Source organism: Lissotriton vulgaris, chromosome 3_1 (assembly GCF_964263255.1).
Source record: "Lissotriton vulgaris chromosome 3_1, aLisVul1.2, whole genome shotgun sequence".
NCBI classification, from domain to species: Eukaryota; Metazoa; Chordata; class Amphibia; order Caudata; family Salamandridae; genus Lissotriton; species Lissotriton vulgaris.
In genome coordinates, this window is record NC_141689.1 from 1,623,091,529 (window position 1) to 1,623,119,365 (window position 27,837).

Consider the following 27,837-nt stretch of genomic DNA (forward strand, 5'->3'; position numbering starts at 1 on the left):
AGATCAGGGCTTCATCCATCACTGTTTTTTAGCTCACTGCACCATCCCAGCTCAGAACCTGGCTACATGCAAATTAGTCTGTTCCTGTCCCAGTGCATGATGGGAACAGGGCAGACCAAACTACCAAGCCAATTCTTCACCAGAAAGGAGACAAGCTACCGGGGACCGGTTTCTGGCATTTCAGCCATCATCGGCCCGATCTCTTGACTGGGTAGGAGTATTCTGCATCATTCAGAAACTCTGTCCATCACCTTTTCCAAAATTGATATGACGCTAGTTAACATTACTTATGTGGAATGCAAATGCCAAAGCGGGCGGCAGTGGCATTGACGCTACGCCCTACCGTATTTGGTTTTGAACTGGGCCTTGAAGGATTGTTTAAGGCATTCAGTGGTGTAGATGACGCAATCTGTACCGGTTGCTTTGAAACAGGATCCAGCACTTTCCTTACTGTTTGTCACGTTATTTTCCAGTGGTATTCAAATAAGCTGAATATTGGCCAAAATTCGATTGGCAATATTGGTTACTTTACTTTGAGTGATCTCACTCTGGGGGTATGTTACTTATATGAGCAGCACATACTTTGGGCAGTGTGTTGATGGAGGCTATGTATGCTAACTGTGCTTCTTGTGTTGTGTAGAGAAAAGAAGGCAAGGAGAGTACCGTCGCTTGGATGTTAGAGTTATAGACAGCACAGATGACAACCTAATTTTAGCGAGACATTAATGAGAGTAGGATTAGAAAGTGTACTAATCTGTTTATTTTGTTTTCCAGCTTACTTTCCCTGCTGTCCCTTCCTTTCCCTCCCTGGGTTTTCCCCTTTTGGGGTTTTTCCCTCACCGTATTGCTCAAATACCCTGTGTTTATACGTTCAGGGTGTTTGGGAGGTCCGGAGGTGGAGCTTATCACTGCGAGCGAATCCTGCAGAGTGCTGATCCTGACACTTTCGGGGTTCAATCCTATAACTGACCCATGGCCAGGGTTAGTTCTTCACACCATTCTAGGTAAATATTCTATGTGAGTATGCCATTGTACTATTTCCTTCTTTCCTCCCACCCTAATTTCAAATTCGTAAAGATTGCTTTATAAAATCTCTGCATATTTTCATTCTAATCGTTATTTTCCTAATTCAGAATTGTCTATTTTTCAATGCTTGGATTATGACATTTTAAAGAATTTAGATAAAGAGTTTAAACCTTTTTCGAGTTTGTGGCTATTTTATGAGTGCAAAAGTTCTTATTCTACCTATTGTTCTAACACCTCTGATCCCTTAGGGCTTTAGGTACCGATTACGAGGATTGGTAAGACAATGGTATAGGTCCTAAATAAAATATATAAATCACTGATTTGAGTAAGTGCACAGGTTACCTGATTAATTCTCATCATATGTTGTTTATGGGCCCAGGTGAGTATGGTAATCTGAGCCGGGTGACCTGCGCGCTCTATCAGTATTTCTTTTGGCAGCAGAGGATGGTTAGGGTTTAGTTAAGATAGGTAGTTAGTTATGTACTGAATATTGATCCATCAAATTTGATTTTACTTTGATTTTATATTGATGCTGTGTGGATTTTATGTAATAACCAAAAAATGTTGTTAATATCCATTATATATTTTGTCTGGAATACCCGGGGGCAAAATAGCGGGTGGTAAATGGAAGCCACACCGTAATGAGGTCACTTACCTGTAGGAAATAAGTGCATGGTTAGGTAAAACTGGAAGTACTATTTAGGGATTTTCTGTATGAATGTGTGAATAAAAGATAGCAAAAATGTTCGCAAGGAAAACTTTTTGTGTGATATCACCTAGAAAGGGTCACACGGAAGGAGTAGCAGTTTCTTCTAAGCTTGATTGATAGTAAAGGGGTTCGCTGGTGAAACTTTGGCCTTAGTATATCCCAGAAGGGATAAGTCTAAAGAAGTCGCAGGTTCTTTAATGCTTGTGTGAAGGGTAGACGGGAAGGATCTACTCGTAGTATATGAAGAGTAAGCAGAAGGAATTTACTCTTAGTGAGTGAAATGTATTTCTCTTTTGAATTAGTCGCTCAGGTACAGTGGCAAATGTTTTTACGTTGTTAATTAATTAAATGTGCATTTAAAAGTGAAAAAGAATAAGTTTTGTATTACCTTGCAAAGGAGGGAGTCAGTTGCGGAGCTGCGCTGACGTCACTCAGAGCCGCGCTGGTATTGGTTGAGACGATTTACAAAAGGGGGTGGTGATGAACAGAGTGTCTGAATTGAGCAGACCACTCTTACCCAGTCCAAAGATCAGGGCTTGATCCATCACCGTTATTTATCTCACTGCCCCATCCCAGCTCAGAACCTGGCTATATGCAAATCAGTCTGTCCCTGGCCCAGTGCATCATGGGAACAGGGCAGACTAAACTACCAAGCCAATTCTTTACCAGAAAGGAGACAAGCTACCGGGGACGGGTTTCTGGCATTTCAGCCGTCTTCGGCCCGGCTTGCTTGAATCCTGATGGAGCAGTGAGAAAGGGACTCATGTCTGAGTATACCCTGCCACACCTATAGTGGCCAAAATCGATTTACAAAAGGGGGTGGTGATGAACAGAGTGTCTGAATTGAGCAGACCACTCTTACCCAGTCCAAAGATCAGGGCTTGATCCATCACCGTTATTTATCTCACTGCCCCATCCCAGCTCAGAACCTGGCTATATGCAAATCAGTCTGTCCCTGGCCCAGTCCTGATCTCTTGACTGGGTGAGAGCTTTCTGCTTAATTCAGAGACTCTGTCCCTCACCACCCCTTGTTGTAAATATTTTTGTCCACCCTGAGCGTGGAAGGGTATTCTCAGATGTGAGACCCTTGCTCATTGCACCATCAGGATTCAAGTAAACCGGGCCGAAGACGGCTGTAATGCCAGAAACCGGTCCCCGGGAGCTTGTTTCCTTCCCAGTGTAAGAATTGGCTTTTGTAGTTTGGTTTGCCCTGTTCCCATCATGCACTGGGACAGGAACAGACTAATTTGCATACAGCCAGGTTCTGAAACTGGGATGGTGCAGTGAGCTAAAAAACGGTGTTGGATCTAGCCCTGATCTCTTGACTGGGTGAGAGCTTTCTGCTTAATTCAGAGACTCTGTCCCTCACCACCCCTTGTTGTAAATATTTTTGTCCACCCTAAGCGTGGAAGGGTATTCTCAGATGTGAGACCCTTGCTCATTGCACCATCAGGATTCAAGCAAACCGGGCCGAAGACGGCTGTAATGCCAGAAACCGGTCCCCGGGAGCTTGTTTCCTTCCCAGTGTAAGAATTGGCTTTTGTAGTTTGGTTTGCCCTGTTCCCATCATGCACTGGGACAGGAACAGACTAATTTGCATACAGCCAGGTTCTGAAACTGGGATGGTGCAGTGAGCTAAAAAACGGTGTTGGATCTAGCCCTGATCTCTTGACTGGGTGAGAGCTTTCTGCTTAATTCAGAGACTCTGTCCCTCACCACCCCTTGTTGTAAATATTTTTGTCCACCCTAAGTGTGGAAGGGTATTCTCAGATGTGAGACCCTTGCTCATTGCACCATCAGGATTCAAGCAAACCGGGCCGAAGACGGCTGTAATGCCAGAAACCGGTCCCCGGGAGCTTGTTTCCTTCCCAGTGTAAGAATTGGCTTTTGTAGTTTGGTTTGCCCTGTTCCCATCATGCACTGGGACAGGAACAGACTAATTTGCATACAGCCAGGTTCTGAAACTGGGATGGTGCAGTGAGCTAAAAAACGGTGTTGGATCTAGCCCTGATCTCTTGACTGGGTGAGAGCTTTCTGCTTAATTCAGAGACTCTGTCCCTCACCACCCCTTGTTGTAAATATTTTTGTCCACCCTAAGCGTGGAAGGGTATTCTCAGATGTGAGACCCTTGCTCATTGCACCATCAGGATTCAAGCAAACCGGGCCGAAGACGGCTGTAATGCCAGAAACCGGTCCCCGGGAGCTTGTTTCCTTCCCAGTGTAAGAATTGGCTTTTGTAGTTTGGTTTGCCCTGTTCCCATCATGCACTGGGACAGGAACAGACTAATTTGCATACAGCCAGGTTCTGAAACTGGGATGGTGCAGTGAGCTAAAAAACGGTGTTGGATCTAGCCCTGATCTCTTGACTGGGTGAGAGCTTTCTGCTTAATTCAGAGACTCTGTCCCTCACCACCCCTTGTTGTAAATATTTTTGTCCACCCTAAGCGTGGAAGGGTATTCTCAGATGTGAGACCCTTGCTCATTGCACCATCAGGATTCAGGCAAACCGGGCCGAAGACGGCTGTAATGCCAGAAACCGGTCCCCGGGAGCTTGTTTCCTTCCCAGTGTAAGAATTGGCTTTTGTAGTTTGGTTTGCCCTGTTCCCATCATGCACTGGGACAGGAACAGACTAATTTGCATACAGCCAGGTTCTGAAACTGGGATGGTGCAGTGAGCTAAAAAACGGTGTTGGATCTAGCCCTAATCTCTTGACTGGGTGAGAGCTTTCTGCTTAATTCAGAGACTCTGTTCCTCACCACCCCTTGTTGTAAATATTTTTGTCCACCCTAAGCGTGGAAGGGTATTCTCAGATGTGAGACCCTTGCTCATTGCACCATCAGGATTCAAGCAAACCGGGCCGAAGACGGCTGTAATGCCAGAAACCGGTCCCCGGGAGCTTGTTTCCTTCCCAGTGTAAGAATTGGCTTTTTTAGTTTGGTTTGCCCTGTTCCCATCATGCACTGGGACAGGAACAGACTAATTTGCATACAGCCAGGTTCTGAAACTGGGATGGTGCAGTGAGCTAAAAAACGGTGTTGGATCTAGCCCTGATCTCTTGACTGGGTGAGAGCTTTCTGCTTAATTCAGAGACTCTGTCCCTCACCACCCCTTGTTGTAAACATTTTTGTCCACCCTAAGCGTGGAAGGGTATTCTCAGATGTGAGACCCTTGCTCATTGCACCATCAGGATTCAAGCAAACCGGGCCGAAGACGGCTGTAATGCCAGAAACCGGTCCCCGGGAGCTTGTTTCCTTCCCAGTGTAAGAATTGGCTTTTGTAGTTTGGTTTGCCCTGTTCCCATCATGCACTGGGACAGGAACAGACTAATTTGCATACAGCCAGGTTCTGAAACTGGGCTGGTGCAGTGAGCTAAAAAACGGTGTTGGATCTAGCCCTGATCTCTTGACTGGGTGAGAGCTTTCTGCTTAATTCAGAGACTCTGTCCCTCACCACCCCTTGTTGTAAATATTTTTGTCCACCCTAAGCGTGGAAGGGTATTCTCAGATGTGAGACCCTTGCTCATTGCACCATCAGGATTCAAGCAAACCGGGCCGAAGACGGCTGTAATGCCAGAAACCGGTCCCCGGGAGCTTGTTTCCTTCCCAGTGTAAGAATTGGCTTTTGTAGTTTGGTTTGCCCTGTTCCCATCATGCACTGGGACAGGAACAGGCTAATTTGCATACAGCCAGGTTCTGAAACTGGGATGGTGCAGTGAGCTAAAAAACGGTGTTGGATCTAGCCCTGATCTCTTGACTGGGTGAGAGCTTTCTGCTTAATTCAGAGACTCTGTCCCTCACCACCCCTTGTTGTAAATGGTATTGGTTGAGACAGCGGGCGTGTAGCTGAGGTAATAATTGTAAAGGAGGGGTGGGGTGAGTACAGGAGCATGAGAACTAGTCTCAAGAGAAAAGCACACAATTATTGGTTGAATTTATTTGAATTCCAAAATTTGATTGGTCACTGAAAAATAAGGGTCGTGCTGGTAATGGAAGTATTTTGTAAACAATTGAAAATTATTGTAAAGGTTTAAAATTTTCAAATAGTATGTGGCACTTAGATCCAGGATTTATAGGAAATACCTTGGTTTTGCAAAAGAACCTTATATCATGTACGGAGGTGAAAGAAAAATGTCATTTATCAAGAGAATTGCGATTCTCCTATTAACATGACCAGAGAATCTGGATTTCATTAAAGACACGGAGGCTAACATTATGCATTAATCTTTTTAATGCAGCTCACAGCCGCTTACATCACAAAGGTTAAGAATAGAACTAAATGACATAACAGTGTCCATAAAAGGCGTGTGCCAAGATAAATCAGCCTCTTTTAGAATGCTTTGAACGAAGAACAGATCTTGAAACTTGAAGGGAGTATACTTGAAACTTGTAAAATCCATGCGGGTCATCAATTCGAAATGTCTGAAAGAAAATAAGGCAAGTCAAGAAAGGCACAAGGAAACCTTCAGAAGCAAAGAAAAGCAAAGGTTAAAGGTATGAAACATTCAAAACATTGTAAACCAAATTAATCCTCAATATCCCTCAAGGGAGGGACGGGAGGGATAATGTTAGCCTCCGTGTCTTTAATGAAATCCAGATTCTCTGGTCATGTTAATAGGAGAATCGCAATTTCATTACAAGACAGGAGGCTACATTATGCATGTTGGTAGCCTTGAATCACAACATCAGAAACATGTTCAATTGGTTTACAATAATGATGAGCGAAGGTAGAATCATTAGACCAATCAGCAGCTTTAAGGATAGTATCCAACTTACCACCTGACCAGTATGATTTGCTGGCCGTTGCACTTCTTAGTGAATGAGCTTGAAATTTTGAAAGGTCAATACCAGCGAAATTCATAGCCAATTTAACCCACCTTGCGATAGAGGAGGATGAGATGGGTTTAAAGGGTTTAACGTAGGAAACGAGGAGTTGATTTGCATCAGGAGGTCGAAGATTAGACATCTTGGATTCGTATTCCTTCATACAATCAACCACACAGAGCTTTTTACAAAAATCAAAACGTGGATAGAAGATAAAGTCAGACATGGTCTTAGTTCTCCTAAAAATTTCAAATTTAACACCGAACATGTCATAACATCTATTGGAGATGTCCAAAGCTTTAACATCTGAAACTCTGCGACAGGAGATTAAACAAAGAAGAGAGGCAAGTTTAATTGAAAGACATTTTCTGTTAAGAAGGGAATTATCAGGCCAGGAGCAAAAAAGGTCAAGTAACAATTTAACATCCCAAACAGATTGATATTTAGGTCTGGGGGTTTTTTAAGTCTGATACTTTTAAGGACCCTACAAACAATAGGGTTTTTACCTACCGTTTTACCGTTGACAATAGAGTGACCTGCAGAAATGGCAGACCTATAACAGTTAATGGATCTATAAGAGAGGCCACTGTCGAAAAGTTCCGCAAGGAAATTGACTATATTAACGATAGGAGCTTCCACTGGATCCAAGTCCCTTTCCAAGCACCAACTAGACCATTTTTTCCAGATGTTATTATATCTGTAGTGTGTTCCAGGTGCCCAAGATTCTCCGAGGAGTATAAGAGCAGATGACGAAAGTCCAGACAATTGGTTTGATTGCCTGACACTTTCCAAGCAAGAAGGTTCAGGCTCCCTGAAAGAACCAGGTGGTGATCTTCTCCGTTTGCGTTTAGGAGGAGACCTTGAGAGGCCGGGATTAGGAGAGGAATGTCGTAAGAGAGTTCCAAGGCTGTGGGGAACCATGCTTGAGACGGCCAGAAAGGAGTTATCAGGACCAGGGAGCACTGTTCTTGTCTCACTTTCTGAAGAACCCTCTGAATCATGGCAAAGGGGGGAAAGGCGTAGGGTCTGGGAGGGGCCCAAGGTTGGAGAAAAGCGTTGACAGCGAGAGCACCCGGGTCTGGCATCCAACTGAAATTCTGTGGAAGTTGGGAGGACAAGCGACTCGCGAAAAGGTCCACATCGAAGGGGCCCCAAAGGTCGGCCAGGGAATTGAAAATGGTCGGATTGAGTTTCCAATTGCTGAAGTCTACTAGGAACCTCGAGTTCCAGTCTGCGGAGAGGTTGGATTTTCCGGGGAGGTATTCTGCCCTCAGGGAAATCTTGTGTTCCAGACAGAACATCCAGAGTTTCTTGGCTAGGTCCGAAAGGTCGGCAGATTTCGTACCGCCAAGACGGTTGATATACGAGACTGCGGAAACGTTGTCCATCTTCAGGAGGACGGATCTGCCTTGGAGAGATTGTCTGAAACTCATCAGAGCATAGAGCCCGGCTGTCATTTCTAAGAAATTTATGTGGTGGGAAGATTCCGAAGGGGTCCATATACCACCAGTGTCCTGGTCGAGGAGACGAGCACCCCAACCGTGAAGGCTGGCGTCTGACTCTAGAACAAAGTCTGGAGATGAACCAAATATAGCTCTTCCATTCCAGGCGTCCAAATTGTCCAGCCACCAGGAAAGTTCCAGTTTGGCTTCTTCGTCTAGAGAGACTTGGTCTCCATACCAAAGTCCAGATCTGAGAGCTTTGGCTTTTACTCTCTGGAGAGCACGGTAGTTGAGGGGGCCAGGGAAGATAGCTTGTATCGAGGAAGAGAGTAGACCAAGGAGTCTGGCTAGTTCTCTCAGGGATAAGGAGTGATGTTTGAGAACAAATCTGATTTCTTTCCGAATTTTGGCAATCTTCTTCTTGGGGAGTAAGAGAAGACAGGTCGAAGTATCCACTGTGAAGCCGAGGAACTCCAGAGATTTGGAGGTTAAAAGGATTGATTTTTCCCTGTTTATAATGAACCCAAGACTTTCTATGAGGTTCATAGAGGTTTGCATTTCGATTGTAGTTGTTGCGCCTACACCCCAGTAGCGCACTCAACTCCGTTCATAGAGGTTTGCAAGTCTTCTAGAATTTGAGAGTGAGATTGGGACATTATTAGTATGTCGTATAGATAAATGATGAGACGAATACCCCTGGCTCTTAGGATGGAGACTGTCGTTCTCATGATTTTGGTGAAACACCAAGGGGCGGAAGAAAGACCGAAAGGGAGGGCCTGAAATTGAAAAAGGCGATTGTCCCAGATGAATTGGAGAAAGGACTGATGTTCTATTGCCATGGGGATGGTAAAATAGGCGTCTTTTAAGTCCAATTTGACTAGCCAATCTCCATGGAGAAGAAGGTCTCTGAGCAGATGGATGCCCTCCATCTTGAAATGACGGTAGACGAGGTACTTGTTTACCTCTCGAAGGTTTATTACTGGGCGCCAACCCTTGTCTTTCTTTTTGACTAGGAAAAGGGTACTCACGAAATTCTTTTGAGACCAAGGGACCTCTATTATTGCGCCCTTCTTTAACATAGAGGAAACCTCTTCTTTGACGATTTCTAGATGTTCCGGAGAAAGAGTCATAGGATTGGGAGTGGTAGATTGGAAAGGAATCTCTGTGAAGTCTATTTTGAAGCCCTGAACTGTTTCTAGAACCCATGGATCTTGGGTCAAGGATTCCCAAACATGAAGGAAATGTTTTAGTCTGCCGCCGACTTTGGGAGGGGAAGAAGAAAGGGGTGCACTTACTTGAGGTGGTGTTGTTGGTAGCACCACGAGCGGGGAAGCCTCTTCCGCGTGAGCCTCTTCCTCTTTGTGGGAAGTACTGTCTGGGGTTGGAGGGGTAGAAGCCTCTACCTCTACCGGATGAACCTCTTCCTCTTCCGTAGGTGAAAGGCCGGAAATTACCTCGGCCGGAAGAACGGCCTCTTCCACCGGCCTGGCCAAAAACACGCTTCATGTTGTTTTGGGCTTTGTCTAAGGCTGTAAAGGTCGCCACGTACTTGCCAAGGGTTTTGATCATATCTTGTCCAAAGAGGAGGCCATTAGGTTTAGTTGTTGGCTCTTTCTCTGCAAGGTCCCCGAGTTTGGGGTTGATTCTGATGAGGACAGATTTTCTCCTTTCAATATTGAGCGAGGAGTTGGCATTACCCAGTAGTACAATGGCTCTCTGGCTCCAACCTTTAATCAGGTTAATGTCTAGGGGTGTGTTGGAGATGTGTGATTCCTCAGCGAGGTCTAGGATTCTGGTAAGGGGACCCAGAAGGTCAAGAAGGTAGTCTTGACATGTTTTAAGGGCTCTTTCCAGACCTTTTCTTGGGTCCTTGCCTAGTTTAAATAGGAACTTGATTAAGTCGGGGTCTAAATTGGGAGTTTGGCAGACCTTCCCCTCAATGAATGGACGGGGGCACTCAGATCTCATGGTGTTGCGAGATTCTCTTTGAAGAGAGTTTCTCAGCCATTTAGTGACGAACTTAGCTACGTGGTCGTGGGGGTACCACCTTTTGCTGTTAGGGTGGGAGATGTTTTCTGGGGAGAACATTTCGGTACCGAGAGGATCAAGGATCGCGTCCTTTGACGAGGGGGAGGAGTTCGCCTCTGAGGGAGGGTTAAAATCCCATTCATCGGTATTTTGCTCGTCAAGGTCTAGGACGAATTCGTCCTCAGGATCCAGGAAGAATTCGTCTTCCTCTGAGCTAGAGTTGGCGCTTGTTAAATTCATGCCGCTATGGGCAACGTTACCTTTTGGGGCGCTTGAGCCTCCCATGCTTTTTGAGGTGCTTGGACCTCCCATGCCTTTTGAGGTGCTTGGACCTCCCATGCCTTTTGAGGTGCTTGGACCTCCCATCTCGGATGAGATAGCGCGACCTCCATCAGTATTCATACAGTGTTTAATTTTTTTGGTAGATTTGGAGTGTTCAGCTTCTAGGTCTGAAGTGTCATCATCAGGTAAGAGGGACCTTTTATTGGACATAAGTTCACGGAATGTATTTAACATACAGGTCCTCATCTCCTTTTGAAGGAAGGATTTGAAATTATCAGAGTTATGGTTGGGGGAGCTTGCCATGGCGTCATCTGATTCTAGATCAGACATGACAGGTAAGTAGATTTACAAGGTTATCAGACAAAATAAATGGCTAGTATGGAATTAGCTCCCTTAGTATTTCTTTTTTTTTTTTTTTTTATATTTTTTATCCTTATATATCTTAGGGCAGGAAGCCTAAGCTAAATTAAATAGTGGTAATTTCAGTTAAGCTAAAGTAGTATTAAATATATTGTTTTTTTTTTTTTTTAAATGAGCCAGTAACTAGTAATGCCAATTAAAAGGTAAAGAATTTAAGCGCGTCGAAAATGCCACCGAAGGACTTGCAATGGAGGAACAGCTGATCGTAGGGCAGTCGGTAAAATAACCGAAGCGCTCGAGCAGCTGATGCATAGTGACGGAGGAATGGGAGGAATGGCACTTAGGAGGCGTACCGTGTCGCGCTGCCGTTGCCAGGGTTCATTCCTCAGCCTCGCGTTGGAGGGACTTTGTTTGTTCCGAAAATCGGAAAGCTTGAGGGGCGCGTGTGTGTCAGCGCCGGTAAATAAATAATTCGTATGGACGACGAAGGAAAGGAGAGGGGTTTGCGCAGGAGAACGCGGGGCAGGAAAAATGGTCAATTTTGGGAAAACACGCGACAACCATAGATTGGAAGTCGAGGGGATGAAGGGGGGAGATCGTGGGGAGTGGCAGCGATCGAGGGGAAGGTTGGGAACGAGTCACACAACAAAAGCAGGTAAAAACATGGAAATAGACATTTTCATTTGCTAATTATGAAAGTAAAGTTCAGTAGTATAGGAGTAAGTTCAATAATAAAGCAAGACATCATGTCAGGATAAAAGTACAGTCATAACTGGCAAACTGGCATAAAGTTAGTAAGGATTGTAAGAGAGTTACTTATCTGTTGTGAGCCGCATTTAAAAGAGGCTGATTTATCTTGGCACAGAGAATTAAGAATTTCTTTAAAAAGGATAAATCAATTAAAACTAGAGAAGGAATTATTATCCCACCACCAAATACGCCTGCATCATACATGATGTTTGAAAGGGGCTATCACACATGTGTGTGGTTATAGAATTGGGTGGAATACACTAAAGATGACGGAGTTTTAGCATTCCCAGGTACCTTTAATGGCAGAATTTTGTATAATTTGAGAAATCGCATCAATGAGTTAGATCCCAGAACTAGACTAACGCAGTATGAGGCACTAGAAGGATGGGAGATTGAACCTTTTGAGCGAGACAGACCCAGAAGTGACAGAAGTCTGAGCAAGTTTTACCCTAAGTTTCCGCGTGAAACTAGAGATAAGGAAATGAAACAATGGAGACAGTCCATGGTAGTGAAAGGGTTGTATCCTGTATTTACTCAAGAAAATGCGTCAGGAAATAAAAGTACAGAAAAAACGAGGGAGCTGATGCTTAGTGATAATCTAGAAGACGATTATTTGGAGGATTTATTAATGAAAAATCCACCACCGTATAATGAGAAGCCAAGTACAAGTAAAGGTATTACAAGAAAGAGAAAGAGAAGCCCTGAATAAACAAAGAAGTGAGTTAATTCAGAACATTTTTCAATTGAATACAAGTCCTGAAGCCCTAACAATTCCGGTAACTATGGGCCCAGTTGTTCCTTTATACGGAGATAAGCAGGCTAATCCTAAAACTCCAGTTCTGACTACACCCTTAGTACAGCCAAGAAAAGAACCTTTAATAAATGATGATCAAGCAAGTGAATGTGAATCAGTAATTTCCCTTACAGATTTACCTATAAGAGAGCCTGAAAGAAGTGTAGTCAGGAAGAGTTATCTTGGAAGTTCTAGAGAAGTACAGATGGAAACACCCTCAGGTACAGTGAATGCTACAGTAGTTACCCCAGACGAAATAGAGAGATAGACACGAGAAATAGAGAAACCAAAGTCACAGCCAAAGGTATTGGACATATACAAATTAAGAGTCGAATTAGAAGAAATGATGCCTGGAAATGTGGGATTAGACAGATTAAATACATACAGTGAAGATGAATTATTATTCATATGTAAAAGTATTACTAGAAATACAAGAGTGTTTCATGAAAAGTTAATGGACACAGCATCTAATATAGGAATTGACACTGGCAAATCTAAAGTGTTGCAGAAACCATATCGAGTTGAATTTTCTGACAAGGGCTTGGAAAATATGAATGTGTCAGGTAGAAAAGTACAGATTAAGGAGTTTATGGCATTATTGCATAAATGGGGTGACTTAGAAAAATGGAAAACTAGATGGGCAAAGAAAAAAGAAGAGGCTCAATCAAAACAAACTGCATCCGAATATGTGTTAAAAGAAGTAGAAAAGGTGGAAAGGTTGTGACCCATGAGAGAGGTACCAGGTGGAGGTTCTGTACATATCCCATGGTCCCAACAGGATATTTTGTCATTTACAAATGATTTCCCAAAACTTCGTGAGAAACCTGTAGAGTGGTACAGACAAGTCGAGAGGTTTGTGAAAGTTTCGAAATGTCTTCTGAAAGATTTAGGTGGATTATTTGACATTGTTGTTCCTGTAGATTTGTGGACTGAATGCAAAATTGCTGTTAGTTGGCCTAGTGAAGAGTACCCTAGAGACCCAAAGACAGGAGCACACTCTAATGAAGTTATGAAAAAATACAACCAAGTAATACTCTACCTCAAAGGGAAAGTACCTGCGAAAGAAACTGATTGGACTAGAATAGATAGAACCACTCAGATGAATCTGTGCATGCATATTATGAACTTCTGTTACAAGTATTCAAACAGTATAGTGGTTTGGATAATATCGATATGTAAGACATGACACATTTCATCTATCGGTTTGTGTCAGGATTACTACCAGAAATTTCACAATGGATTCAAGATCATAAAATTTGCTGGCAGGTCAAGCCGATTGATGAAATTCTTAAATATGGAAAGTATTGTGAAGACGAACTTGACGATGAACGAAAAGAATTAAAAGAAAAGGTAATGTGGGCACAAGTGAAATTAGCAGAGCAACAGGAACTCCAGTTAAGCCAAATGAATAATAATCAGACCCAAGTAGATGGAAATGGGGGCAAGCCCAGGGGAAAATTCAATAGGGAGGAGGCAAAGAAGAAATTCCCTTGTCACGGGTGCGGCAAGTTGGGGCACTGGAAGAACAAGTGTAAGGCTGTGCAAAACAGTAATGTGCAAACTAATGATTTGAATCCACAGACGCAGAATGAGGTGCCACAGAAGCAACAGCAGCATGTAATACAAAACCAGTTACCCCTTGCACCTATGCCAAATTTTAGGAGCAAAGCACACCAGAGTGTGGATACCACAAATTGGGAGGGAAGTGATAGGAGAGACACAGCAACATCACCATTTCTTTTGAGTGATAGGTTTTTCAGTAAGGACACATACTGACGGTGCCTGATAGGGGAGGACAAGGAGTGTGTACTTGGTGCATCCTTGTTGGTAGATCAGTCAGGTCCATACATTGAAGGAAAGGTTGAAGGAAATGATGTCACCTTTCTATTGGACACTGGTGCTACCCGTTCTACTGTGAGAAGAGCAGGCGTCCCAAACCTTCCCCTCTCGGGAGAAGCGATCCAAGTAGTGGGCGTTTCTAATGAACAAATTAGTACCCCAGTCACAGAACCAATGGAAGTTAGAATAGGCAATGCACAGGATTGTTGTGTGTGATTCAAGTCCAGTAAACATGTTAGGCAGAGACTTGTTGTGTAAAATGAATTGCACCATCTTTTGCACCCCAAGTGGTGTTGAAATTCAAATCCCAGACGCAGACGGAATCTATAAACTAATGTTAGCAAAACAAGAAACAGAGAATAAAAAGTTAACTGTAGAAGACCTACCAGAAGAATTACAGGATACAGTAAATCCTAATGTGTGGGATTTCACAGGAAAACATGTAGGATTAATGGCAAATGTTGATCAGATAAAAGTGACAATAAAAGAAGGTGCAGTTTACCCAAATATTCGACAATATAAAATGAGCTCAGAAATAAAAGCAGGAGTTGCAGCAGAAATAAAGCGCCTGGTTGAAACAGGTATTTTACAAGAAATAATGAGCAGTCCATTTAATTCGCCCATAATTGGCATAAAGAAACCGAGCAGCAAGTATAAGGTCGTACAAGTCCTCCGAAAAGATAATAAGATTGTTGTCCCATGCTGTCCAGTTGTGCCAAATCCTGCAGTGATTCTGTATCAGATACAGTGGGAAGCTGGATGGTTCACCGTAGCCAATTTATGTCACGCATTTTCTCGATTCCATTGCACCCAGATAGTAAATTTCTTTTTTTCTTTTGAATTCGATAGTCATGTGTACGTCTCGAACCGCGTTCCACAGGAGTATACAGAGAGTCCATCGATCTTTAATCAGATATTTAAAAAGTGCCTTTAATCTCTGGTACTGCCCGGACAGTCAGTCCAGGTCCAGTATATAGACGACCTATTGGTGGCGTCTAAAACTCGAAATGACTGTGTTGTCAATACCATTACCTTGCTGAATCATTTGGGTGAAGGAGGGCATAAAGTGTCACCTGAGAACTTACAATTTTGTACCAAGTCAGTGAAATATCTGGGACACCAGATAGAAAGAGGGGTCACCTCAGAGAGGATCAGAATAATCAAAAATATGAATCTACCTCAGACTCAAAAAGAGATCAGAATGTTTCTTGGAGTTGTAGGATCCTGCAGGCAATGGATTGTGGGATTTGCAGTCCTTGCAAAGCCATTGATACAAATGACAAAGAAAAGATCAAGAGATCCAGTAGAATGGCATGATGAAAGCATGACTGCTGTCTTGAAATTACAAGAATGTTTATGTACAGCTCCAGCATTAGGGACGCCTGACTATTCAAAAGAATTTGCACTATTTTGTGATACCTGAGATAAATGTGCACTTTCAGTTCTGACCCAGACTCACGGTCTAATGAGACGTCCTGTGGCATATTTTTCTTCCACACTATACCCAGTGGCATCTGCATTGCCAGGATGCCTGAAAGCAGTAGCAGCAACCTGCATGAGCCTGGAGCAAAGTGAGTCCATTATTATGGGACATCCAGTGACAGTGTATGTTCCACACGAAGTTGTGATTTTGTTAACAAGAACCAAGACTCAGTACCTAACTCCTAGTCGGCTGACTAAGTACGAGCGAATCATTGTAGGTTCAGGAAACATCACCATTGCCAGGTGTAATATTCTGAACCCAGCAACACTGCTACCTGATTCACACTTTGCAGAAGTGAAGGGAGAAGTCAAACATGATTACACCGACCTGACTGAATACAGTACAAAACCACAACATAACAGAAGAGCCTTTAATAAATTCTGTATATGAGCTATTTGTAGATGGCTCATGCATGAGACATGAGGAAGAAGGTTTGAGTGCTGCCTATGCAGTGTGTACTTTGGGGGGTCCACTTGAAGCATCCTATTTACCTGGAGTAAAGTCTGCACAAGTAGCCAAATTGATCGCATTAATAAAAGCTTGCAAATTTGGGAAAAATTGGAAAGTAGCCATTTAGACTGATAGCCAGCATGGTTACGGGGTTGCGCACAATTTTGGACAGCTTTGGATGCAAAGGGAGTTTCTGACTACTTCAGATACTCCTATTAAAAATGGTCATTATGTAAAAGATTTGCTTGAAGCAATCCAATTGCCAAAAGAAGTGGCTGTGGTCAAGTGTGCTGCTCACCAATCTGGAAATGACAAAGTGACAGATAGTAACCAATATACTGACCAGTTAGCCCAACATTGTGCCAAATTTAAAATGGCTATAAACAAGAAAATTGAAGTGGGTGGAAACAGCTGCAAACGTATGTTGCTTGATGGTGTGAGAACGTGGGAAGAAGTGAGAGATTTACAAAATGAAGTAGAACCAAAGGAAATGGAAGATAACTTACATAACATAACTTACATTTTTTATTTGATAAGCAAATAACCACTGACTCAGGAAGTTTTTAAGTTTTTATCTAAATTAAATGTATGTGAACCATTCCAAAATACAGTGCAGTCACCGTCATTCATAGGAGAGAAAATTCAATTCATGAACACCAAGCATATACTCATACAATAATCAATGCTTAGAAAGGGAGAGGACAGAGAGAAAAGGACATCAACAAATAACAACAAATGATATTTACCAAGGTTGGTGTGAAAGACCAACCCCCTGGCCAAAGGGCTAGTGAGGGTCCCCAGGTATAGGGCAGGAGACAAAGGCTCCAGGACAGGATAGATGACCTCTCTAGAATACCGACGATTGTTCCGCACCCCTCTCTGACACTCTCTTCCGCCTCAAGATTCTTCTGCGATCTTCTGATCTAACCCAATTAAATTAGGATAGAAGGTTCTGCATTTGATTCAGCATCTAAAAGCATCTCTCCCAGCAACAGCATCTCCCGCATCAAGGCTCTCTCCTTCAATCTCAGCAATTCTTCATCTGACTAACTAACTAAAGCTATCTTAATTATACCTTTCGTTCTGCATGTTCCACCCATTAATATTTCAATATTGTAAAATACGAAATCTGATTGGTCCGGCAAAGGGATGTCTTAATCACACCATGCTTACATGTCACTAAATTCAGTTAAACCATTGTTCGTAAACTCAACCCCTCACGCTTTATTTATTAATTTTATTCCCATACACTACATGTATCCATTTTGAAACATTATTGACACTATGAAGAATAGAACATGTCATTGCTGAACTCTTCACCATTCGTTCCCAAGCAGTAGCACCCAATCCTTCTCTCTCTTTCAACTGCTGTGTCATTGACCTTCACGACCTCCCTCATTGGGCATGCGCAGTCTTCGCGTCATTCAGCTCATTCAGTTATGCGAGAAAGGCCCAAATACACACTAGTGATACAGTCAGAAAGACAAATATTAATTTCACAAATGAAGTGGTAGCACTGTATACCACCCACCTCTAATTTGTTCCCCGTTACTTATTAATACTTCCCCACATTTGCATTTGTAAAATTGCTTGTTTTCATTTCAAGTTAGCAGATGCAATGCACGCGAGTCTTCAAAACTCTATTTTAGTGTCTTCTGCTCATGTGCCAGAATTTCCCTCCAAGCATTAATATGTCATACTCGTAGATGCACTTGACACATGCGCACAACAGTTACCCGTTTAAAGTGGTATTAGTCCGTCTTCCATGTTATCTGCATTAGTACACACATACGCAATCTTTACTAACTTGTGTGTTCATGTGGTGTGTATTAGTTTTTCTCAACTCTTTTTTAATAACTTCGTTAGTAAGTTAAACAAGTGGATTGCATCCGAGCAAGTCTCATTTCCACGAAACCTTGCTTCATCAATCCCCTCTCTGATGGCATTTTCGAGCCATCACAAAGTTACCCATCTCTCCCAGATGCCAACTTGAGCATATCTCAGCTTATTTTCCTTCTCTCTGATCTTTGTCAGTTTCTCCTTCTCCTTTCAAATCTTTCATCTTTTTATATAGCTTTCCTTTTATTTCCTCCAGCTGAATTTCTGTGTATTCCCTCTTTCGTTTCTTTCGTTTCCCTTCCTTTTCTAAATGTATTCTTCTTTTTCCCTTGCTTATACAACACTTGCATGTAATCATCATTAGCAATACTATTGTCATTATCATAACTACTGGTAATATTAGTTGATCTAGAAAACTCTTCCCAAAATCAGTAAAGCATTTCCCTATTGATTTATTGCCCTTTGTTAGTCTTCCCTATACATCGTCAACCTCCAGTTGGGTCAAATCTTCATGACATCTATATTTTTAATATATCCTTTATTATAAGTGCAACAATGTTGAATTTTCAACATACCACAAACTCTGTCCTCTTTTGCCAATAAGATATCAAGCGCAAGACAGTTTTGTAAAACCATAGACCTTGTTGCAACCATTTCTGTAGTAATCATCAAGATACCTCCAGCCATGTCTGTAGAAAGACGATCAACTAATGTTGACAATTGGCACATTTTAGGTGAATTTAGAATGACTCCAACTGAGGGTATCTATGCACTAAATATATCACCTACAATTTCAGAAAAACTAGCTCTTCTTATTTGTGTTAGTCCATTAGATGATATTCCATTGATTCCACTGATTCTGTCCACATGGTAAATGTATGGAAATACTATTCTAAAGTAACTGCTACCATGTCACCTGTCAGGTAATCTTTAATACACATTATTTCTGCACAAATAATAAACTCCTGGAAATACAGGATCAGTTCCCCCTTTTAGTCCCCATCCCCCTAAAATTAGGAAGTTGTTTTCACATTCACTGGAACCAATGAAAATGTTATTGTAATCTGTTTTAACTTTTGAAGGCAGAATGTTCCCCTTTTGACGAAGTTTAGGGACATTGCAGCATGAGCCTTGCCCTTTGCATACATTCCCTCTTTCTCAGCCCATGAAGGTACATGAAATTTATGTTCAGCAGCTTTCTTTGTTAAATTATGTCTTCTTTCTTCTACTAAATTCAAAAACTCTTGTTCTTCTACACGTCATATGCATGTTAGGTTATCCTTGTGTGCTTGTGCTATATCTATTGAACTCATTGTTAAGAAAAATTCACCCAGAAACTGTGCATCTTTACTAGTAAGTACTGGATTCATATTCTTTCTAATAGGTAATTCAGAAAATACTACATCTAAGCTGGATTAAAAATACTGGAGTTTCCCGTTACATAAAATAAACTTGATAAAACACTACATGATACACCATATGTTAAAGGTATATGGTGAGAGGTCACCCCTTCTAACACAGATGAGGGTAACTTCATACCAAAGCCCTCAGGGAAAACCTTCCCTAAGGGCAGTTTCTGTGTATACGCAGAAACTGTAGCCATATGGAAGATATCAAACACCAATCCTCTGAACTGAGCACTAATCTAGCGCAGAGACAATAACCACACAACAAAATAATAAACGCACAGAAAAGATCCCAAAATACTAATAGACAGGCTCTCTTTGAAACACAAACCAAACCCAAGACTGACCTGATAACTTGTGTCGCCACTTACACTCTGGAAAATCCTACAAGTAGGAGAACAAACATTTAGTAAACCCAGGTTCGCCTTTAAGCGCACAGCAAACATCAAAGACTTAGTTATCAACACAAGAGAAAGGAGGTACACTACACCATCAAATACGCTCTGGGATTTGCCTCCCGTTACAGGCCATTACCATTAACCCTGCGGACAATGTGTTGTTTGTCTCCTAACAAAAGTCACTAAAACCATTACACTGACCAACACATGGACATGGAAACAAAATAAACACACTAATTGTAACACGCGCAACTGTGTTTATCTAATCACATGTCGGTGCCAGCTTCAGTACATTGGTATGACAATGCGCCCAGTGAAAACAAGGATTACGGAACATAGGAGTAACATCAGGTGTAGAAATACCAACAAGATGTGCGCACACTAAGCAAAAGTAAACCACACCCCAAAAGACCTTTGCCCGGACCATCCAGGATTCCTTCCAACACATCACAAAAGATGCACTTTTCAGGGAAGAACAATGCTGGGTTTTCAAACTATCATCCCACACTAGGGGCCTCAATGACGACATCCCTGGGGCAGAACTCAACCGTTAGGGCAATACCCATTGTGCATTAAATTACCTTGACCACCCCCAACCTAAGTGTGCCCCCTACCACCTACACCTGGTTAACTTAGAACACTGCCGGAATCATGTACATTGTCAACCAGTGTCAAATGCGAACACACCTATTACTTAGCATTTCCCACCATATTTTCTGGGTGGCACCAGATAGGATTAACATTGCATCATGTCCTCAAATGTTACCCCTTCCTGAATCTATGCCAACCTAATGACCCTTTTCGTAATGAACTCACAAGCTTTTCTGTCCAATATAAGCTTGGCACTGATTAAGAACTTACAACCCCTTCTAGCAACAATACACCACGAATGAAGGAACCTTTCATTTTAGATATGCACACTTGCAGTATCATGTATGCTCTCCCTCGAATGGGACTGCAAATGCGGCTTGGCACTGATTAAGAACTGACACCCCTAGCAGCTACAACTCTGATTGAAGTAATTTTTACATTAGTTATACACATACTGCAGAACCACTTTTGTTCTCCCTCCAAGGGGATCGAAAATACCGCAAACATAAATGTCCTTAACACTGCATGATACACTCAATAAAGTTACATTGAACACCACCAAAATGGCAGTGCAGGTTAGCCCTCTAGCATATGGAGTAAGCATGGGCGGAAAATCCGTTACGCTCGCGGATTTTCGGGAAATCCGCAATCCGCGAGATTTGCGAATTTCCCGCAAAATCCGCGAGCAGCGGATTTTGCTCGCGCTGCTCGCACTGTTCGCGTGAGTTCACGCCCCGCGAATAAGTGCAAAATTGCAGAAATACGATCTTAGCAAAACTGAAAGTAACTACTTACCAGGTTCAAAAGTTCAGGCACATCATTAGTAGCCATTTCCTGTAGTGCTTCCTGAGGGGCCCCTCCAGAGTTCAGTTGCCAGTTGAAACTATTATGTGACCCTGCTCTGAACCTCAGAATAGTTACACATATGCCACAAAGGTCCTGAATTACAGCTAAGGGAGACAAGCAGGAGCCAGGCTGGAAGTTAAAATCCATTAATCAGCCCCTAATTCATTATTGTCAGTTGGGGCAGGGCAGGTGTTGTAACTAATTTTGCAACAATGAAAGCACTTAGCAAGTGCAAAAGATCACTAATCAGGGCGCACTAAGGAAGCAGGTGCCAGCTAAAAAAATATTCTGTGACACATTAATCAGCCCCAAATTAATTCAGGTCACTTGAGGCAGGGAAGGTGTGCTTTGCTTTGCCGAAAATAATGTACACTGGACAACCAGAGGGTGTGGTGATGAAACAGAGGGTGGCATGGGTGGGCCAGAGGGTGGCATGAGTAGTCAGAGAGTGGCAGTGGTGACAGAGAGTGGCAGTGATGAAGAAGAGTGTCCCAAACAGGCTGGACACGTAGAAACAACAAGTTCGCAAAACTTGCGACCCGACAGGTAAGTTCGCAAATTGCGAAATTGTAAAAACCCTCGCGAACTGGCAGAAACACGGGCGAACACAAAAAAAAAAAAATCCGCAAATTCGCGGGAATTCGCGGATTTTGCGGATTGCGAATCCGCAAATCCGCAAAATTCGCTGATTGCCAATCCGCAAAATCCGCTCATGCTTAATATGGAGGCACTCTCAAGTAAAATAATCCAGACCCGGAAGCACCCATCACGGGGCCACGAGCAAGGGTAGGACTTGTGCTAGTTGCCTTCCACCCAGTAGAGAGTATTCTCTGTCTTCGCAATGGAAAATACCAGTAAGACACGCAATCGGCTTGTTCCTAATCAGAGCATTTTTTTTCTAGCTTCAGCATCAGAATAACAACGTGCTCTGTGCTCCCCCATAAGGCTGTAGAGTTCCATACTCGGGGTGAGTAGGTGTGAGTGAATCCTTTCAATTCCTGCCCCTGGTATGCCACACAGTGGCTGTCCACACCACCATATAATCTTCTGAGTGTGTGCCGTATGTGTGCGCTGTGAAATTAAGTGTTTTGAACTGTGTGACTTATCACGTTCTGGCCCTCACGTAATCTGGCAACTGCAGCATGTGTGTTTTAACTCAGTGTGTGTCACTGGCTCTTGACATTCTGTCCGCACAAGGATCGCCGCAACACATGCATATGAGCCTGACGATGTACCGTACTTTTGAATTTAAGTGGGTTTTAACATTCCGGTTAATATGCACTTTCAAGGCACAAAGCCTCACGGTTTTTGGTGATAGGGTTCACCATACAACTATATGATGATGTTAGCCCGCATTAACTGGCTACTATGAATACCTGATTAATAATCCTGAATTGAATGTTTCAGATATAGACATATCAGAGTTTGGGTAGCACCATTCCCCACATTGGGCACTATGCTCAATCACCGCAAAATTTACTTCCATGACCATGACTATGCCTTTGTTTTAATCACTCGCAAGGCACTGATATATAATAATGGTTTCTACCATCCAGGCATGCCATGGACCAGCCATAACCTAGCCGGCTATTAGGTCTTAACCTCATTTAAAAAACTTGAAAAGAGAAACACCCTATATGTCCAGGTTTCAATTTTAATTTCCATTGTTGTTGTGTGTTTCTCCCCTTCCTTTTCCCTACAGGTCTATAGCAGCCCAGTATAAGTCTACTAGGGTTTAATTCTATTGTGTCTGGCTACCATACAACACCTAGGGAGCCAGACCTCTAGTAGTGCACCATTCACTCACTTAGGTCCTGATGAAGTGCCACTCTACTCGTTAGGAGCGACTAGGGCACGAAACATGTTGACCCATTACACTGTGATAGCATTGCATCCACATGGGGCTTCCACACAATTTGTAACTAAGCTGAAACTACCTGAACCATAAAAACATTTCTGAAGAGGACTGCTCCAGATTTATTTTAAAACTCACTACCTGTGCACTACACTGTCCTTGCCCTCTTACCCGCACGCACCCAATGGCTTCTTCTAAAGATCTCCACCAAAGAGCCCCGTTTACGGGCGCCCGTCTGGCATTGCAGCGCCAGCCCGACAAGGAGCAGAGCGCAATGATGAAGCATGATATACCTCGGGATAAGTGAGGGCATCACGAAGAAAGACCTGCCCTTTTTCTTGTCCCCTTGTTAGGAACTGCACACCCTTCTGTAGCATCGTCGCATAGGAGCCTTGTGTGCAGGACCTGGTTTAAATAACGGCCCTTGGTCCCCCCTTCTTTTTTGAGGTAACTTAATACAAACATAACAATCACTAATCTCCATTGTATGAACATACTGAAATAACAACTTAGTAAACACATTGAAAGACAAATCATTGTCTGATTCATTACGATGATAGTTTATCTCATCTTCTACCCCTATTTCTATTGTAGTTCCCTTTATTCTATCTACTTTCTCATTAGTAGTTGTATTATTTTTGTTACTAGTTTAATTAATAAAGGTACTCCCACTATTAAAAATAACCACACTAGTACTACTAAAAGAATACTACATAAGCAAAACCTAAGACATTTTTGTTTAATACTTCATTTTGGTAGTGCAGCGACTTCAACTTCTGCCATTTTAATCTGAGAAAATGTATTTTCTCTTTTCTTTCTTTATTCACAATTTACTCTCTTTTATTTCTAAAGTGGTCTTAATCTGTTGTCATCAATCTGTGCAACATGAACTTCCTCTGATTCCTCACGTAAATCTAAATTCTCTAATTCTTCTGGAATATCATAGGTCCACTCAGGGGCCCTATATTTTCTGTTCAGGTTCTTCTTCAATCTTGGGCTTCTACATGTGAGTTTTTTTGTTGACTGTTTGGACATAGTTTGACTTGAAACTTCATTTGCTTGCTTGGTTTTTTCCCTAATTTTCTAAGGTAGTATCTTAATGTGTTCACTCCACCTGGCCAATTATCTCCTTTTCTAACTCTTTTGACCTGAACTGCTCTTTCACCCTCTTTGTGGTTTTCTAAAGTTCTTTTATTTTTAGTATGTCTAGGCACAATCTGTTCTTGTTCTTCTTCCCTTACTAATTGTCTTTGGTCTGTATTTTCTGTATTTTGTTCTTCTTCCACATGTTCTTGTACTTGTTCCTCTACATCTAACTGGTCCTGTTCATGCATTTCTATAGTTTGTTTTTGTTCTTCCTGAACCTGTCCTTCTATCCCTATCTAATCATGTTCAGGTTTTATTTCAATTTGCTCTTCTTCCGCCTGAACTTGTTCTTCTTTTTCCTGTCCCTGCTCGGGATTCTCAATAGCTTTGTTTATTTTTTCCTATGTTCTTCTTTCCCTGTCTTTTCCTTTCTACTTTCCTGTCTCTCTAAATTATTTCTTCGTCTTGTTTTGATAACAACTTCAGGTATTTCAATCATTGGTATCCAGTCTTCTTGACTTGTACTTGGTTGTTCATAATCTATTTGTCTTTCAGAATCTGTCATCTTAGATTCTTTGACTTCACAACCTTCAGCTTCTGGTGTCTCAGCCGATTCGGTCAGTTTCTCTTTTTTGTTCTTCAGATGGGCTCAGAATTCTTCTGGTATGGCTAGCATTAATCCAGTTGGGTAAACCTGCACACTTCAGTGCTGTGGTATTGATAACTATGACTTGACGTGGTTTATCCCACATGCGTGCTAGATATGATTTTCTTGCGTGTTTCTTCACTAACACCCGTTCTCTAGGATTCAAATCATGTGCCTGGTCTGGCTGCCTTGCAACTGCATCTTCTCCAACCTGATGAGAGACAAAATGCACCATTTCAGCCAATCCTTTGCAATAGTCCAATACCAGATCATCAGTTATATTCATAAATTTATTTCCAGGAATAAACGCTTGTCTCATTGCCCTTCCTATGAGTACTTCATGAGGGCTCAAGCCTGTTTTCTTGTCAGGAATGCTTCTGAGACGCATCAATAAAAGAGGCAACACATCTGGCCATTTTAGCATTGTGGATGCACACACCTTCCCTAACCATGACTTTATTGTGCCGTTAAGCTGTTCAACTATTCCAGAAGCCTCTGGACAATCAGCACAGTGCAGTTTTTGTTCAATGTCAAATGCAGGACAGATCAATCAAATTATCTCATTATTAAAACGTGGTCCTCTATCTGATTCCAATGTAACTGGAAAACCGAAACGAGGAATCAACTCCCTCAACAATAATTTAGCAACTGCAAGAGTGTAGTTTCTTCTTGTGGGGTATGCCTCTACCCATCTGGAGAACAGACACACTATGACAAGTACATACTTCAATCCGTTGCATGGAGGCAACTCAGTGAAGTCTAATTGTAGCCTGGTGAATGGTGTTCTGCTTTTCCAATTTTTCCCCAGCTAACCACTGTCTTTCTACCTGGGTTTTGCTGCAGACAGATCAAGCATCTTTGGCAAAGGCTGTCTGCAACTACCCTGAACTTCGGATTATACCAACTATGCCAATGTGTGTTGTCCCATGGTATACTCTTGCCATTGAGAGAGTAAGCAATTTTTCATGACTGGTCTGCCATCTAAGTATACCCACACTTCATCTTCCATCCTTTCTGTAGAACCTGATTTTATCCAGGTTTCCTTTTTCTCAACTTCTTCCTGCAACTGTCTGACCTCATCCCATGTTTCTGGAACTCAAAAAAATATAAGTTGGCAGCTGGTTTCACCTGTTTCCACCTTTCTGGTAACTGCCATCGTATTTTTCGTACAGTATTGAGCAATTTGGTCTGTGTACCTATTACCAGTAGTAGCCCGTGGTTGGAGTGCTGCCGGGTGCTGGCATGGGTTGGGGAGTAAAATTAACAAACAGAAGGGGGGGAGAGAGAAAAGGAAATCAGAATGGATTCATTCTCCCTGGGCATAAATGCATAAACAAATAGAATCCAATCTTTTAGATTTTGGGTGTGTCCTCCGCAGTGGGGAACACCTTTCTTGGTTTTAGGTCCCCTCACACACCAACAGGCCCCTTGGTGTCATGCTTCATCATCGGGGTCATCGTACCCCTCTACGGGGTACGGCTTGCTGCGACCTACGGATACACGGGAGCACTTGATAGACTATGTGTGGTGTTAGTGAGGTTTTTTTTTGTATGTGAGTGTATTGTGGGGTTTGGGAAATAGTGAAAGTTTATAAAGGACCTGCCTCCTGGGGTGACTAAAAATATTTAATAAGCCCCCGGGCTGGTACTGCTAAAATACGGGTAGGAGGTTTACGCTGGTAATGTGCGTTACCTCCTTTTGGTGTGTGTCAACATGTTTCGGCGCAAAAAGCACCTTCTTCAGGACGGGGTGCACAAATCCCCACCTTACTCACGTTTCTCTAACTAATACTAGAATTTTCTAATAAAAGTGAGGAAAAAATTACAGTGCAGGTAGAACAATGTACCTAGCAAAAAAGACGTTGTCTGTTGATCAACTGTTTTGGAGTTGAAGAAAAAGCCTCATGAGCCAAACGTCAGGATCTGGTGTGCTAACTAGCACGATTTCTGCAAGGAAATACCTCCTGATCGATCCCTTCATGGCTCATTACCATCGGAGCCACGAAGGGATCGATCGGGAGGTATTTCCTTGCAGAAATCGTGCTAGTTAGCACACCAGATCCCGCGTATCCGTAGGTCGCAGCACGCCGTACCCCGTAGAGGGGTACGATGACCCCGATGATGAAGCATGACACCAAGGCACCTGTTGGTGTGTGAGAGGACCTAAAAACAAGAAAGGTGTTCCCCACTGCGGAGGACACACCCAAAATCTAAAACATGGGTTGGGGAGTGGCAGGTTTGGGGGAGTAAACTGCGGAATACGGCCACACATAGGTAAGTACACAAACAAATAAATAAAATGAATTTGGTTGCACGCGCTGCATCGCATTTGGCGATGCACTGGGCGCAGCGAAATTCGTTAGAGGTGGCTCACATTAACTGTATAGTTCCATGTACCTAACCCTCATGTTTCCCGCATTAGCGCAGGACAACTTGCAATCATTCATTACCTGCATCATCACCCTGTTTTGCCACTAGGTATTGGACAAACAGTCCCCTGAAGCATTTAGGTCGACTGCGGGGGGTAGGGCAACAACTCATTATATACGTAAGACTGGGTATTGCAGTACAAAATATCTCTCTCCCACTCTGCTACAGTCGGAACAGGACTGCGCATTCAGCCCATCTCAATCCTGCACTTAGCCAATAATAAATCCATAGAGACTAATTTGCTGACGCTCTTGCTGAGGGGTTTTGTGTATCCTAAAAGTGCTAGGAGGGAATCAGGAGTGAGTGTCTGACCCACTATAGCATTCAATGCTTGAAAGATATGCTTCCAAAATACTGCGACTGGAGGTCTCAACCATGCAACATGTAAAAAATCTGCCTCTGCCATTCCACATCTCTCGCTGCAATCTGTGTCCCTGAGCCCATAATGAAACAACCTCTGTGGCGTGTGGTGCGTCCGGTTCAAATACTTGAAGTGCATCAATATGTGCCTGACATTGAGTGAGAACTTTTGTGTGGCTTTGCAGCAGTTATACCAGATATCATTGGTGAGGGGCACTCTGATATTGTTCTGACATTCCAGCCACGCTTTGGTGTATTGTGTGTTTTTAAAGGCTTGTGATGAGGCAGTCTAGAAACTAGTTTAACAGGGGACTCTGAGTGCAAGAGAATGGAGATGGCAGGGAGCTCCGGGGTTCTTGGAACTCGTCGCCAAGCAGCGCCCTCAGAGTATGGCGAGT